Here is a 15,102-nt window from a genome sequence, read left to right as displayed (position 1 = left end):
TCCTGTCTCCTCCATTAACAGCTTTCCAACTTCCCACTCCTTTATCTTTCCAAATGTTCCTGTGTCTCTTTGGGCTCTGTCCCCACCTATTATTTACTCTTTAACTCCTATCTCCTGTAGCCCAAAGATCTGTAGGTTCGGTGAATTGGCCCAGCTAAGGTTCCTGTAGTGTTCAGGGATGTGCATTAGTTCGGGGGAAATGGAGAGTAATAGAATAGGAGAATGGGTCTGGGTGGGATAAACTTCGGAGGGTGGGTGTGGAATTGTTGGGCCAAAGGGCCTGTTTCCTGAAGGGATTCTAATTTTCCCAGCTGTCATCGGTTCTGAGGAAGGGTCACTGGACCCATGATGACCCATGGTGTGTGCAGGAGGGGGAAAGGGGAGAGTGGCAGCAGAAACCAGATGAAATGTATCAGTGTAGACTGGGAGGGTTTAGTTACACTCTGGGCAGGTCGTTAGTCTGAATTAGAAACTCTTGGTCCCACATTTGCAGCAAAGGGGAAGATGGCTTGGGCCTCAGGTAGTGAGAGGTCCTGGGTTATGGCCACCATCTTTATTTGGGGCAAGGTACAGCAAGGAGCATGCACGTGTCCTCTTCCTGGGTGGGGACGGGGTGATTTGAAGAGGAGCATTTACACATCAAACAGAAACCAAGAGAAGTGTTTGCCTTCACTTGCACTGACTGTGAGCTTTGTTTTGTGAATTCATTTTATAGGATATTAATTGAGAATAATTGAGACAGGGATCTCAATAAATAAGTTCCTACAGTCAGCAGAGTCATCAGGATCTGAATATCATTGGCATTTAACTGTGGAACGAGAAAGGTTTGTCTGTTCTGTCTGTGGGAAAATTCCTTCAATATTTTTGTCAAGCCAAAAGCAGAAAGATGTTCAAGGTCATGGTTGGATCACCCTTGGGGTATGTGTTCAATTCTTGGCCCCTCTAGCTGTGGAAGGAGGTATTGGCCTGAGAGAGAGCACAGATTTATCCAAATTACACCTCGTCTTTTTGCAGGAACTGTCAGATTTAGTCTCAATCATCCACTTTGTAATGTTAATCTGTAAACTCCCTACTTCCAATTCTCTGCAAATTTCTCATTGAAATTCCTTGTGGACTCAAATTCCAGCACCATTTCAGGTGGAACGTTCCAGATTCGGACAACTGTCTGTTCATTCAGAAACTGCCAAAGTCCTTGTTGACTCTGGGGTTACAAAGGGCTGAATTGAAAGATGAGCTCCCATTGTGTTGCATTTGAAAAGTACAGGAGGCTGAGGGCAGTGTAGGTGTGAGCAGACAATGAAAATGACAGGGCTGCATTGTGAGGGCTGCTTGGCTCAATGAGAGTGTTTTGGAGTTGGGTGTAAATAGTGAGGTGAGACAGGGAGAAGGTGAAGCTGAAACTCTGTTTTAGTTCAGGCCTTTCAGAAATTCACAGTCCCAATGGGAATAGCCAATTTGTCAGTGATACCTGTGGAGTATTTAAGTTTTTAAAGTATGACATATCAGCTTAAGTAAAGATTTTTTTTGTTATTATAATGGACATGTTTGAAGTGAAGGAAGGTTACTCACTCATTTAAATTCTCTTAATGGGAGTAACTAGATGAATGTAGAGAGATATTGTGACAGGAGCCCTCAGACCCGTGGTGTGCTCCTCTTGCACAATGTAGGAAATAAGGGCCGCTTCCAGTGTCCCTGATGGCTATTTGTGCAGCAAGGGTTCCCATCTGCAGCTACTGGGAAACTGCTTTTCAGAGCTGGAGCTGTGAGTGGACTCACTGTGGAGCATCTGCAATACTGAGAATGTTATGGACAGCACGTTTAGTGAGTTAGTCACACTGCAGGTGAGGGTTACACAGGCAGAAAGGGAATGGGTGACCATCAGATCTAGTAAAAGGCTCAGGAAGTGAGTACAGGAGTCCCCTGTTGTTATCCCCTCCTCATACAGATACTGTATACCGCTTGGGATTCTGTAAAGGCGGGAATGGGTGGGGTGGCTTCTCGGGAAATCAGCATCAGCCAGGTTCATGACACCACAGAGAGCTCTGCTGATCAGAACAAGAGGAATGAGAGTGGCAGGGCTATAGTGACAGGGGATTCAATAATCGGGTACAGCCTGGCACTTCTGTGCCCCCAGACATGAATCCAGGATGGTATGTAATCTCCCTGGTGCCAAGATCCATGATATCATGGAGTGGCTGCAGGACGTTCTGGAGCTGGAGGGTAAACAGGCCGTGGTCGTGCAACACTCAGATACCAACGATATCGCTAAACAGAGGGATGAGGGCCTGAAAGCTGGACGTAGGGAGAGCAGAGATACATTAAAATGTAGCTCCTGAAATGTAATAATGTCAGACTTACTCCCAGTGCCATGTGCTAATGAGAGCAGGAATGAGAAAGTAGATCAGCTGGATGTGTGGCTGGGGAAATGGTGTACCACAGAAGGGTTTTGATTCTTCAGGCACTGGGACTGTTTCTGGGTGGGACCTGTACCAGCCTGACCGGTTACCCCCGGGCAGAGCTGAGCCAAATCTGGTGGGGGCTTTTGCCAGTTCTATTGGTGAGTTTGTAACTCGTCTGGCAGGGGTATGGGAACGAAAGTGTAGGCTTAGATGGGTCAGATTCAGTACTGGGAATGGGAGGTAGAACATTAGTGATGTAGTTAGCGGCTCAGAAAGCCAAAGGAAAGGAGGATTAAACGAAGATTGAGTCCCTCTTCATCCATCAGTCCTGCCATCCCAGGAATGTGAGTCAACAAAACGTGGAGCTGTTTACATGTCAATGACTCTGTGCTTCAGCAAAATGGGGGAAATCTGCAATAAAAACAAAAAGCGCTGGAGATCCTCAGCAAGTCTGTCAGCATCTGAAATGGTAACAGATGCAGGAAACATTGCAGCCTTGAAGAAGTGTTCAGATGATCACACCAAGCAGGACAATATCGATTACACGCTGAGTGCCAGAACGTGGGACTAGCATAAATAGGTGCTTGATGACCAGCATGAATACGATGGGGCTGGAAAGTTGACATTTTGGGTCAGGGTTATTTATCAAGACCAAAACATCAACCTTCCTGCTCCTCTGATGCTGCCTGACCTGCTGCACCTCCCCAGGTCCACATTGTACAGACTCTGACTTCCAGCATCTGCAGTCCTTAACTATCTTCACATCCCAGGACTCATCTGGTGATCCTCCTTTACTCTCTCAATAACCAGGAGAGCCTTCCTTGGAAAAGGGGGAACAAAGGTGTTGACAGTACTCCAGGTGTGGTCTCACCAAGGCCCTTCCAGAAAGGGATCCCTGTCCCCATCTTATCCATAATCGTCATCAAGCGCACATGCCTGGTGTGATCATCTCAACACTTCTTCAAGGCTGCAATGTTTCCTGCATCTGTCACCATTTCAGATGCTGCCAGACCTGCTGAGGATCTCCAGTGCTTTGCTTTCTCTGCTGTAGAGTGTTGAAAGGGGGGATTTGCAGTTGAGAAATTCAAATTGAACTTCATGTTACTGGATCCGTGCTGATCTGAATATCATTGGCCTTTTCATCTGGAAGGAAAGGTTTGCATTCTCTCCGTGGATGAATATTTCAAATATCAGTGTGACGAAAAAAGTACTGAGACAGTGAAGTCCATGTTAGCGTGCGGACTTGGTTTTTGAAAGTCGAAAATTTCATGGCACATTTCCCTGGAACAGTCAAGCCACAGATTGGTTTTGTATGAGGACAATTAGCCATGAAACCACAAAGACCAAAGGATTCCTGCATCATGGAAAAAGCTATGAAAATGGAATTGTTGTAATGGAGTGAGTTATTGATCATTGATTGTAATCCATTGGTGTTGTCACATCGGTTCCAGCACCGTAGGGAAACACGGGAAATGTGATGAGTGCAGTGTAGGTTTGTTATTCAACTGGAAAGGTGAAGAAGAAATTTACAAAGATGATGCCAGGTCTCAGGGGTCTGAGTTACAGGGAGAGGTTGGACAATTGAGGACGTTTTTGTTTAGAGCAGAGGAAACTGTGGGGGAATATTTTATAGAAGTGTATAAGACCATGAGAGGCATGGGTAAGGTGAATGCACTCGGTCTTTTTCTCAGGGACTCAAGGATTGGAGGGCATCAGGTTAAAGTTAGAGGAGAAAGAATACATGGGAAACTGAGGGGCAACTGTTCTACACAAAGGTGGTATGTATATGGAATGAGCTGCCAGTCGAAGTGGTTGAGGTGGTTATATTAACAACATGTAAAAGACATTTGGACAAATACATGGATAGGAAAGTTTCAGAAGCAGATGGGCCAAGTGCAGGGAAATGGGGTTAGTGTGGATGGACATTCTGATTGGCATGGGCCAAAGGGCCTGTCTCTGCTGCAGGATTCTATAACTCTAAGTGCATTTGCTATTTCTCCCCCTAACTCTGTTGGTATCCTGGGATGTATTTTATCAGGGCAATGAGACTTGTCTACCTTTAGCTCCATTGTTTTGCCCAGCTCTAACTCTATCGTGATAATGGTCGTTTCTAGATCTTCACCTTCCTCAGTCTCCTTATCAATTACTGGCATGTTCTTCATATCCTCCACTGTGAAGACTGACTGCTGTGTACTCATATTCCTGAACTCTGCTGGATAGGGATAACCAGGCACAGAACTCTGAGAGGTTTTCTTTGAGTCTTTTATTGATGAGACATGGCAGTTACATGGATAGTGTACATGCAAAACACCTCCAGGCAGCATCAGGTAACTCCCCGCCTATCCGATGTGCCACTCCCATTCTTAAACCTTTGTGGTTTGGGACCTTGAATACAGACTGTCTCTCAGTATTATCTCCATGGCAACGGCAGTTAGAAAGTCTAGTTCAGTTCAGCACTTTGTGGTTAAACCACACACCCTCCCCCACACCCCTGTGGCTCCCTCAAGTACCTGAGAGGCGCTTCAGTTTCAGTGGGGTATCTATCAGGATTCTGATGTGCAGGAGCCGGGGTTGGGGTGGGGTCGACAAAGTTTAAAAATCACGCAACACCAGGTTATAGTCCAACAGGATTATTTGGAAATACAAGCTTTTGGAGTGTGCTGTGATTTTTACTTTGATCAGGATTATCTCTATGGTAACAGTTAAGTACTTCAACAATTACGGAGGCCATATGTTCTCCACACAATAGGTTTCCCTCTAGCAGTGTAAACTGCTATTCTGTCCCTGGGGATAGCTACTCATCACTTTATATCCCCAATTCCATCATGCTTTCTGTTGATCTTTGAAGTTTTTCCAATCTCCGAAGTTATCCTTGGTCTTTGACAATTTGTCTGCCTTCTACTTCAATTTGATAGACTCCCTTATTTCCTTAGACATGGCAGATTACTCCTTTTCCTACAGTCCTTCCTTTTCACTGATATATACTTTTGCTGAGAAATTTGAAAAATTACTTTGATATTCCTCCACTATCTGTCAACTGTCCCACAGTAAAGTCTTTGCTTCCATTCTGCATTCGCCAACTCCTGCCTCCTCCTATTGTAGTCTCCTTTATTTAAGCACAGGATCTTGGGATTGGATTTAATCTTCTGTGTTCTAAATTCTATCAGACTTATGTCAAGTCTTTTTATCAGATTATGAGGGGAGGCAATGTTTCCTGGGTATTTTGGGTTTCATTGTCAGCGACCTTGGCTTTGTAATAAAGTCCAGAATAGATATTCACAACAGAGCATTCTGGACGGTGTGAATGTACTGCACAGTCTAAAACCATAAATCACTGTCTCCCCTCAGTTTAACATTGCAAAACCATTATCTCCTACACGCTTCCTCACTACCTAAGTTAGGAACGCTAATCCACCTGACTATCCTGCTGTTTCTGAAAATCTCCTTTGGTGAAGATGGTGATGTTTGGATTCACCTTTCCAGTTATTACCGTAAGAAGATAAGCACTGGGCACAGGAGAGGCAATGCAGCCCTTCGAACCAGCTCCACCATTTAATACGGTGATGATTGAGCTTACCTCGGTCTCAGCTGGATTTTCCCGCCTGCTCTCTCTCACGCTTCAACTCATTGCAAATTCAACATCTGTATCTCTTCATTAAATTGGCTCATTGTCCTGGCATCCACTGCATTTTAAATAGGAAATTCCACAGATTCACAACACATTGAGATAGGTGCATTCTTCTTCATGAGATTAGAATAGAGTCCCTATAGTGCAGAAACAGGGTATTCATCCATCGATTCCACACCAACCCTATGATGAGCATCCCATTCAGACCCACCCATTACCTGTAACCCTGCATTTCCCGTGGCTAATTGCCTAACCAGCACATGCATGGACCCTGTGAGCAATTTGGCATGACCAATCCAGCTAACCTGCACATCTTTGGACTGTGGGAGAAAACTGGAGCACCGAACAAAACCATGCAGACATGGGGAGAATGTGTAAACTCCACACAGTTGCCTAACGCTGGAATCAAACCCGGGTCCCTGACGCTGTGAGGCAGCAGTGCTAGCCACTGAGCCACCTCTGCTTAAAATCTGCTGCCCCTTATTAACCTCCCCACCCGGCAATTGGCTGAATGTATATTCCTTACATCAGAAATCGAGGTGTCTAAGCGGATGTCTCAGTAAATCCCAGTGACAGCCCATGTCCTGTGTGTCTGAATAGATATCCTACACGCAACACCCTCCAGCCCACACTTTCTTTCACTTTCCAGGGACAGGTGTCCAGAGGCTTCATGGGGACTACAACTCCCACAGTCCCTGAGGCAGGGACCACACGTGTGTGGGGAAACCTAGCACTACATGTACAGAATGTGGGTGGGTTTTGAAACATGTTCTTTGGGGTAACTAGCGGAAAGCATTTCACACTGTGATTGGCTGGAGAAGGGATGCATCTGCCGATGGTATTGATCTGTTGGGGGGGGGGGTCAAAGTGACTCTACGCCCAGATGGGACCAAGTTCCATTCGCAACTTGTCATAACACTGGAATCTACCAATGGGAAACAAGGAAGAATCTGACTCATTCTCCCAGTCTGAAGGTTCCTCTTCTGTCCAGGATCTGCCACCTCCCTTTCTGTTTCCTTTTGTTTCATTCTGCTGTTACATTATTGACTTGCAGCAACTGAAGGGAAAGGAAGTGAACCCAGAAAGGGTGCAGAGTCTAACCAGGGACAGGAAGTGGTGGCATGGATCTGTTTATCAGTAACACCATGAGAATGGGGAGGGTGTACATTAGGGGGTAGTAGAGTCAGAATGGTGGGAGAGAGTAAGTGGGCTGGAGTGTTACAGCTTTGGGGGAAGAAAGGGGAAAAAGATATTCCAGAGAAACTAGAATTGTCTGTTCTGAATTTCTAATCTTTACATATTCCTTTATACAGGGTGCTAGATGGTGAAGATTTGCAGACTGAAATCTCAAAATCACGTGCAGATTGTGATTAAGTTGACCAGCATTTGATGAACCAAAGATGGAGAATCACTCGGCCAAAATCCTTTTAACACTCTCCCTCCCAGCATTGTCGGTCTATCTGCGAAAAGATGGACTGTGAATGGTTCAAGACAGCAGCTCCCTACCATCTTCGCAAGGGTAACGAGAGATGGGGAATCAATGCTGGCTGAGCCAGTGATGCCCATATCCTGGAAATGGGTTCTATCTCTAGTTGCTGAAACCCAATTGATGTTACTGCAGGATGATGAGGGACGCTGAGAGCATCCTCCAGGAGGCAGCACCATCACATTACCCCTGCCTACACCCACACAGTAACACCGCCACACCACTGGAATAAAAGGCAGTGAAGCCAAAGGAGGACTTAGATATAGTTCTTCGAGGTAAAGTCATGAAAGGGGATTAGAACACAGCAGGAACAGGAGACTGAGCTGGATGGTCAGCTGTTTCCCCTTGAATGGTGGAGCAGGATTGAAAAGCTGAATGGTCTCCTCCTGCTGCTATCTCCCAGGTATGTATATAGCCATGGTGCCCGGGTAGGAAGGAGTGGGCAGGGATTCTCCAGGAGATTGCACTTCCACAACAGTTTTCAGTGAGGGATGGTTTGATGGATTTTATTTAACATTTATCATTAACACAAGGTTTCTAAATTTTGGCTTTAAAATGTTGCAAAAGCTTTTTGCGCAGCAAATAAAATTAAAGAAAATAACGTAAACTGTCTGAATATAACAGTTTTAAAGCTTTCAACCTCCTGTAAAACAAAATCCCGCTATTCCCAGACACCATCACTTTCCAGCTACTCAAACTCCAGGGAAATATTCTCTCCCTGACTGAACGTTTGGTTTGATTTAACTGCTTTTCAGTTGTCATTCTGTGAGGTGTGAAGCGTTCTTTTTCCCCATTTCTCTGACCCAGAAATGTGAGCACAGCAACCTTCCCACCATCAAAATTATCATTATGCCATTTTGCTTTTGGTTAGATAAGTTGATCCTTATCTTTGCAAGTGTTGATTTATCTTCACAATTGTGTCCAATAATTTCCCTCCCCCTGCTGTCAGACTATCTGCTCTGTAATTACCTGGCCTATCCCTGCTGCCCTTCTTGAACAAAGGAACCACATTAGTGATCCTCCAGTCATTCAGCCCTTCACCTGTGGCCAGCAAGGTATTATATTTATCCACCAGGGCCCCAACAATCTCTGGGTAATTAGCATCGGGTCAAAGAATGCTGGTCCAGGCAGTGACGCCCACATCCCATGAATGAATAAATAAAAATACATATGTCCCTCCCTACCTCTGCAAACCCCTCCAGCTGCAGCAATCTGTACTGGCTTTGTAACACCGTTCAGACCCTGACCACTGTCTGTAACACTCTCACCACCTCCAGCACCTTCACCTCTCCATGTTCGTATCGTGTCAATAAACCCTGACAACGATTCCCCTTCCCATTGCCCTCCTCCTGCGAGCAGGCCCATTGCAATCCCTTTAAAACTTACTCTAAAACTCTCTCTCACTTCAGGATTTTAAGTACTTTGTGGTGATCTTCTCAGCCTCAATCTATTATGATCCATTTTGTCCTGAGTGAGGGACTGGTGGGGATTTCTTGCTGAGTTTTTGTCTGTTTCAGTGGAATGTCCCTTTGTTGAGTGTTTTACACTGTTCCTTCAAATGTTTTCTACTGTTCATTTACAGGCACATATTTCAGTCTGTTTAGCCTGTTTATCTTGGTCAGTTTTCATCTCCAACTCATGTAATTGGCTGTTTTTGTTTCTAATTGTAGCTTGTCCTTTCTGTGTTTCACTTTAAAACTTTATATTTCTTTAAACTGCACTTTATCACAATTTCCCAGAGAATCTCTCCAGGTGACATTACTCATTCACTAAGTTTTATCACACAACAGTCTTTCTGAGACAGTTACATCCCTCGCCAGTTGCACAATGTGTTATTCTCAGAAACACTGAAAAAAATTATCCGAACTCCTCTTCCAATATCACTGTTGTCAGTGTGATTGTCCCAGACTTTGCGAATATTGACGTTTCACTCAGTGTTCACCATGCCTGAATTAAAAATTCCAATGAATTCCTATTTATTGCAGTGACGAGCCATGAAATGCTGTTCGCTGGGTGGTCTAAAACTGTCCTTTGCAAGTAGTAGCCAGAATTGACATTCAGACTGACTCTACTTCATGATCTGATGCCAAATGCTTTCTCTGTAATGCCTTTCTTACCCATTATTGTCAGCGTCGTCCATTTTGCCTGAATTTGCACAAGGTTGTGAACCATTGAATATTGATGTTCCACCTTTTGTTCACCCTGTAACCACATTCTCTCTGGTGTTGAAATCTCTTTTATCTCTGTGTCACAAATCCATCTACCTTGTTGCAGAGACTTTGTCCATTAATAAAAAACATAATTTACCCGTTCCCGCAATTCCCTGTCACAAATGGATTTGCTGATCTACAGTTTTAGTTAAACTTTGTCCCATCCTGTTCCTTTCCGTTGTCTTCAGTCAAATTCCCACGTTGCTCTGATGCTTCACGTTTTCTCTTTGGATTTGGAGAGCTCCTTTCACCTGAAGCCTGTCCCTGCATCCTCTCTGTCAGTATAAAGCCCTGTCCTTAAATCTACCAACGTGATTGGCCAGGACATTGTTCCACTGGAACTGTGCTGGGACCAATCTGAATGGATCTTATTTAAAAATCAGGTATGGGATGTGGGTGTCTCTGGCTGACTAGCCTTTATTGCCCATCCCTTGCTGCCCTTGAGCTAAGCAGCTGGCTCGCCCATTTCACAGGGTAATTGAGAGGTAAACACTTTGCTGTGGGGATGTCGTGCAGACCACATGAGAGTGAACTGTTGTCTTTCTCTGAAGGTCAAGTGTTTGGATTTTTATTAAATTTATTTATGGACGGTTAATTCCAATTTTTAAAACATATATTCATTTAAAATTCCACATGGTTAGAAGTTAGAAAGAAGGGGGGTGGTCACTTTGTTGGGACTGTATTGTAGACTGTTGTAGACCCAACAGATACCAGAGGAGCAGCTGTGTAGAGAGATTGCAGATAACTATAGGAATAATAGAGGAGTGCAGGCTGGAGATTTTAATATTCCCTGTATTGACTGGGCCACCTAAAGTATAAAAAGAACTGGGCGGAGGGCAATTTTTCAAATGTGTCCAAGGAAGGTTCCTAAATCAATATACAGAGGGCCCTACTCTACTCAGGCAGGTGCAACACTGGACCTCCCCTCAGAAAACGAGGTAGGGCAAGTGACTGAACTGTTATTCAGAGAGCACTTTGGGTCCAGTGCCCACAACTGTCTTTGTTTTAACATAGTTATGGAAAAAGATCAGCAGCTCCACAGATTGAAGAGGAAAACTGGAACAGGGCCAGGTTTGGGGCCATTCTGCAGGTCTGGCCAGCGTCAATGCCGTGAATTTAAAATTGCACAATGCCCAGTTATAATCCAACTCTCTTTGGAAGCGCTGGTGATCACTGTAACAGATGAAAGGCTTAAACTAAATTTGTTTGATATTATATTCCATGACACTGCCATCCTGTTGCTCTCAATTCTGTACTTTAGGTTTGTGCTCCCCAACCACCTGATGAAGAAGCAGTGCTCTGAAAGCTAGTGCTTTCAAATAAACCGGTTGGACTGGAACCGAGTGTTGGGTGATTTTTAACTTTGTCCACCCCCCAGTCTGACACCTGCACCTCCACATTATGATTCTAATCGATTGGGTGAGTCTGTTTGAAGGAAAAGGAACAACTGGCAAATGGGAGGCTTTTCAAAGTGTGATCAGAAGAATCCAGGGCCAGTATGCCCCGTTGGGATAAAGGGAAAAGCTGGCAGGGTTAGGGATCCTTGGCTGGTGAGGGATAATAAGGCTCTGGTCTTGAAATGAAGACTGCATGTATTGGTTTAAGCTATCCATATCTACATAAACTCTTCTATTCTTAAAGACATGATCAATCTGTGGAGACCCTACAATCCTCTCAGTCCCTGTAATACTCCCAATCTGCAGAAGTCATTCCAATGCCTGTGACTCTTTCAATACAGTTCCTACAAGACCCACTATCTTATGTGATATATTTTCATTGCCAGCACCCACCCTGTCAATGTAAGCTCCTCCAGTGTCTCCATCCATCCACTCATTTCCACAATCTTCTCCAGCTCTTCCATGTGTAAACATCACCCTCCCCTACAACCCTTCCCACTCTGACCAAACTGGAGGAGGTTACTAATGCTCCCTAATCTGTGAAACTGTCTCCAACCAAAATTGCTGTCTTTATCACTTGGAGAATCTGTCTGATTCCACACCCCCTTTATCTAAATAACCTGTAGAACCTAAGCCTTCCTGTGTCTATAAACATCTACAGTCACGACTACCCTCCATACGTCTATTTGTTTTTCCAATCTATACAACCCACTTTATCTCTGTACCCAGCTCCATTCACCTGAAACATTCCTGTCTGTGTAAAACACCCCATCCTACCAACATCCTTATCCCTGTAAACTGCTCCATTCCTCCCAACCTCCCCATCTCCATGGACTCCTGTAGCCCGACAGCTCTCCACATTTCTGTAACCTCCTGTGGCTCTATGCTCCTCCGTCCCTGTGAAAGCACCTCCAGTCCCCACAATTCTCCCAGTCTGGTCATCTGCCCCAGATCAGACCAATGCTGTCTCTGTTACCTCATACAACTTGAGCAACGCCTCCTATTTGTGTCACTTCATTCAGATCGCATCCTCTCCTGCTTCCCGAAACCTCTTGCTGCCATCATAACCCTTGCTATTGAGAACATGGAATAGCACATTCCAGAACAAGCCCTTCAGCCCTCAATATTGTGCTGACCTTTTAGCCTACTCTAAAGATGAAACGAACCTACATACCTTACATTTTACTATCATTGATGTGCCCATCCAAGAGTTGCTTAGATGTCTGCAATGTGTCTCAATCTACTACCACGGCTGGCAGTCCACTCCACGCACCCACCATACTCTGTGTAAATAATGTACCAGTCCCTTCCATGCAGACAGGATATCCCAACCTAATCTAGTCCTACCTTCCAGCACTTGGCCCATATCCCTCGGATATCTAAGCTAAACCTTCTGCCAATTACCTTAAACGTAGGTCCCCTTGTGATAGCCATTTTGCCATGGGAAGTAGTCTCTGGTTATCCACTCTATCTCTGCCTCTCATAGCTCCCTAAAAATAACAACACAACAGGATGTGGTGGTAGAGGGGGAGTATGGTATGCTTACCTTCATTGGTCACAGTATTGAGTACAGACGTTTGCATGTCATGTTGTGACTGAATGAAACTTCATTCGACCGTGATTGGAAGGTTGCGTGTCGTTCTCATCGACACACCACAGGAAGGTTTTGGGGAGGTTGCAACAGAGGGTTGACAGAATATTGCCTTGATGAGAATGTGTTGACTGTAAGGAGGATGGACGCAGTTGGATTGTCTTGAGAGAATATCGGAGACTGAGGGGTGACCTGGTAGAGGTATATAGCATTAGGAGAGGAGTGAATAGTGTGGATAGTTGGAATCCTCCTTCCAATGTAGAAATATTAAATACTAGGGCGCATCGGTTTAAGGTGAGAGCGAAACGTTTTATGTGAGATAAATAAGGCCAGTTGTCTTTACCGAGAGGGTAGAAGCTGCTCAGGAGGTTGCAGAGATGGCAACGAGAGCAAACATTTGAAGGGCATTTAGACAGAAACATGAATAGGCAGAGAATAGAGAGATATCGCCCATGTGCAGGCAGATAGGATTAGTTTAGAAGAGCATCATGGTCAGCACAGCCATGGTGGGCCGAAGGGCCTATTACTCTGCTGTACTCTTCGATTTTCTAACCTAACGACATCTAACCTGTCAAAGCCCCTCCGAATCCTGGATGTTTCATTCAATTTCTCTCCCATTCTTCAAAACCCCAATAGGTTCAAGGGCAATCTACTCCACCTCTTCTCATTGGAAAATCCCGCCATCTCCAGGATCAGCCGAGTGAACCTTCCCTGGCCTGTCTCCAATACAAGAATGTCTTTCCTGAGGGCACGCGTACTGTTCATTATAATCTAGGTGTGGTCTGACTTGTACCTTGTATCGTTTTAGCAAGGCCTCCCTATTTTAAGATTCCAGTCCCTTTGTAATAAATTGCAACATTTGATTTGCCTTCTCTATGACATGCTGATCGTGTAAGCTACCTGTTTCAGATTGATTCACAAGGATTCCCAAAACCCTTTGTGCAGTCCATCTGAAACCAAATGGTGTTAGCCTGACAGTAAGTCGGGAACGTGCTGGAAGGTGCTATAAAAAATATGACAATAAATGAAAACTAGATACTTAGAAACAATGGGAGATGTATGATTTTATAAAAGGGGAATATTTTTAAATCTGTTGGATTCTATATTTTGGTGTGACCTTAAATGGCAGAATAGATAAGGGTGGGGGAGGCTAGTTGCGGTAGAGGGATATTTGAAATTTCAGAAGCATTTTGACAAGTTTCAACCAGGGCTAAAAATTAGCTCGTGAGAGAATAGGGCCCCTGAAAGGTCAATGAGGCTGTCTGTGTGGAATCACTGCTGATGGGGGAGATACTGAACAAATATTTTGCATTAGGATTTACTTCGGAGAAAGACATGGAAGCTCGGGAACTTGGGAAAATACATAGGCATGTCTTGAAAAGAGTTCACATTGAAGAACTGGAGGTGCTGGATGTCTTAAAATGATAAAGGTTAGATAAAACCTTGGGACATGATCAGATATATCCCAGCGCCTTGTTAGAAGCGAGGGAGGAAAATTACAGGACCCCTCCCAGAGATATTTGCATCATCAACAACCACTCCAGACCAGTGAGATTGATGGCAGAGGTGGTAATTTGTTGGAGGAGATTCTGAGGGAAACGATCATCATGCCTTTGGAAAGGTAAGGACAGATTAACGATCGTCAGCATGGCTTTGTGAATGGGAAATCATGTCTCAAATGTGAGTGTGGAGATAGACAAGTGAGAGATCAAAGCAGAGCAGTACACGATGTCCACATGAACATTCTCAAGGCCTTTGACAAGGTTCTGCATGGCAGACTGGTTGGTGAGTTTAGATCACACATAACCAGGGAGCGCTCACTAAGTAGATACAAAACAGATTGACGGTAGGAGACAGAGCATGTTCATAGAGGATTACTGCTCAAACTGCAGGAATGTGACCAACGGTGTGTTCTGGGGTTCAGTGCTGGGTCACTGTTGTGCATCCTTTACATAAACAGTTTGGATGATAATACAGACGTCATAGTTAGCAAGTTTGTGAGTTAGACTGAAATTGGTGATAATGTGGACAGTGAAGAGGGTTATCAAAGAGTACAACGGGATCAACAGTACTGCTGGACCAGTGAGGTTAAGAATAACAGGTAGAGAAATGTAAGATGTTGTATTGTGGTAAAGCAGACAAGGCTGGACTTGTACAATTAATGTTCGGGCCCTGGGTAAAGTTGTCAATCAGTGACCCAGGGACTCAGGTACAGTTTTTTGAAAGTAGCGTCACGGTAGACAGGCTGGTGAATCAGGCGTTTGAGATGGTTAAGATTCATTGGGCAGAGCATTGAGAGTAGGAGTTCGGATGTCATGGAGTATCTGTACAGGACATTAGTGAGGCCACCGTATAAGCATTGTTGATTACCTGGTAAAAATCAACTTGTTC

At 44.6% G+C, this 15,102-nt stretch overlaps 1 long non-coding RNA gene across 1 annotated transcript in view; it reads left to right on the top strand.

The window, feature by feature from the left end:
• The window catches only part of LOC140469145 (uncharacterized), a 47,754-nt gene extending 38,761 nt beyond the window's left edge, over positions 1–8,993 (top strand). The window contains exon 3 of the long non-coding RNA XR_011955978.1: positions 7,341–8,993. This is a non-coding gene — a long non-coding RNA (uncharacterized lncRNA). The remainder of the gene's footprint in view (positions 1–7,340) is intronic.
• The last annotated feature ends 6,109 nt before the right edge of the window (positions 8,994–15,102 follow it).

Source organism: Chiloscyllium punctatum, chromosome 48 (genome assembly GCF_047496795.1).
Source record: "Chiloscyllium punctatum isolate Juve2018m chromosome 48, sChiPun1.3, whole genome shotgun sequence".
Taxonomy (NCBI): Eukaryota; Metazoa; Chordata; class Chondrichthyes; order Orectolobiformes; family Hemiscylliidae; genus Chiloscyllium; species Chiloscyllium punctatum.
This window is presented reverse-complemented; position numbering and strand designations above follow the sequence as displayed.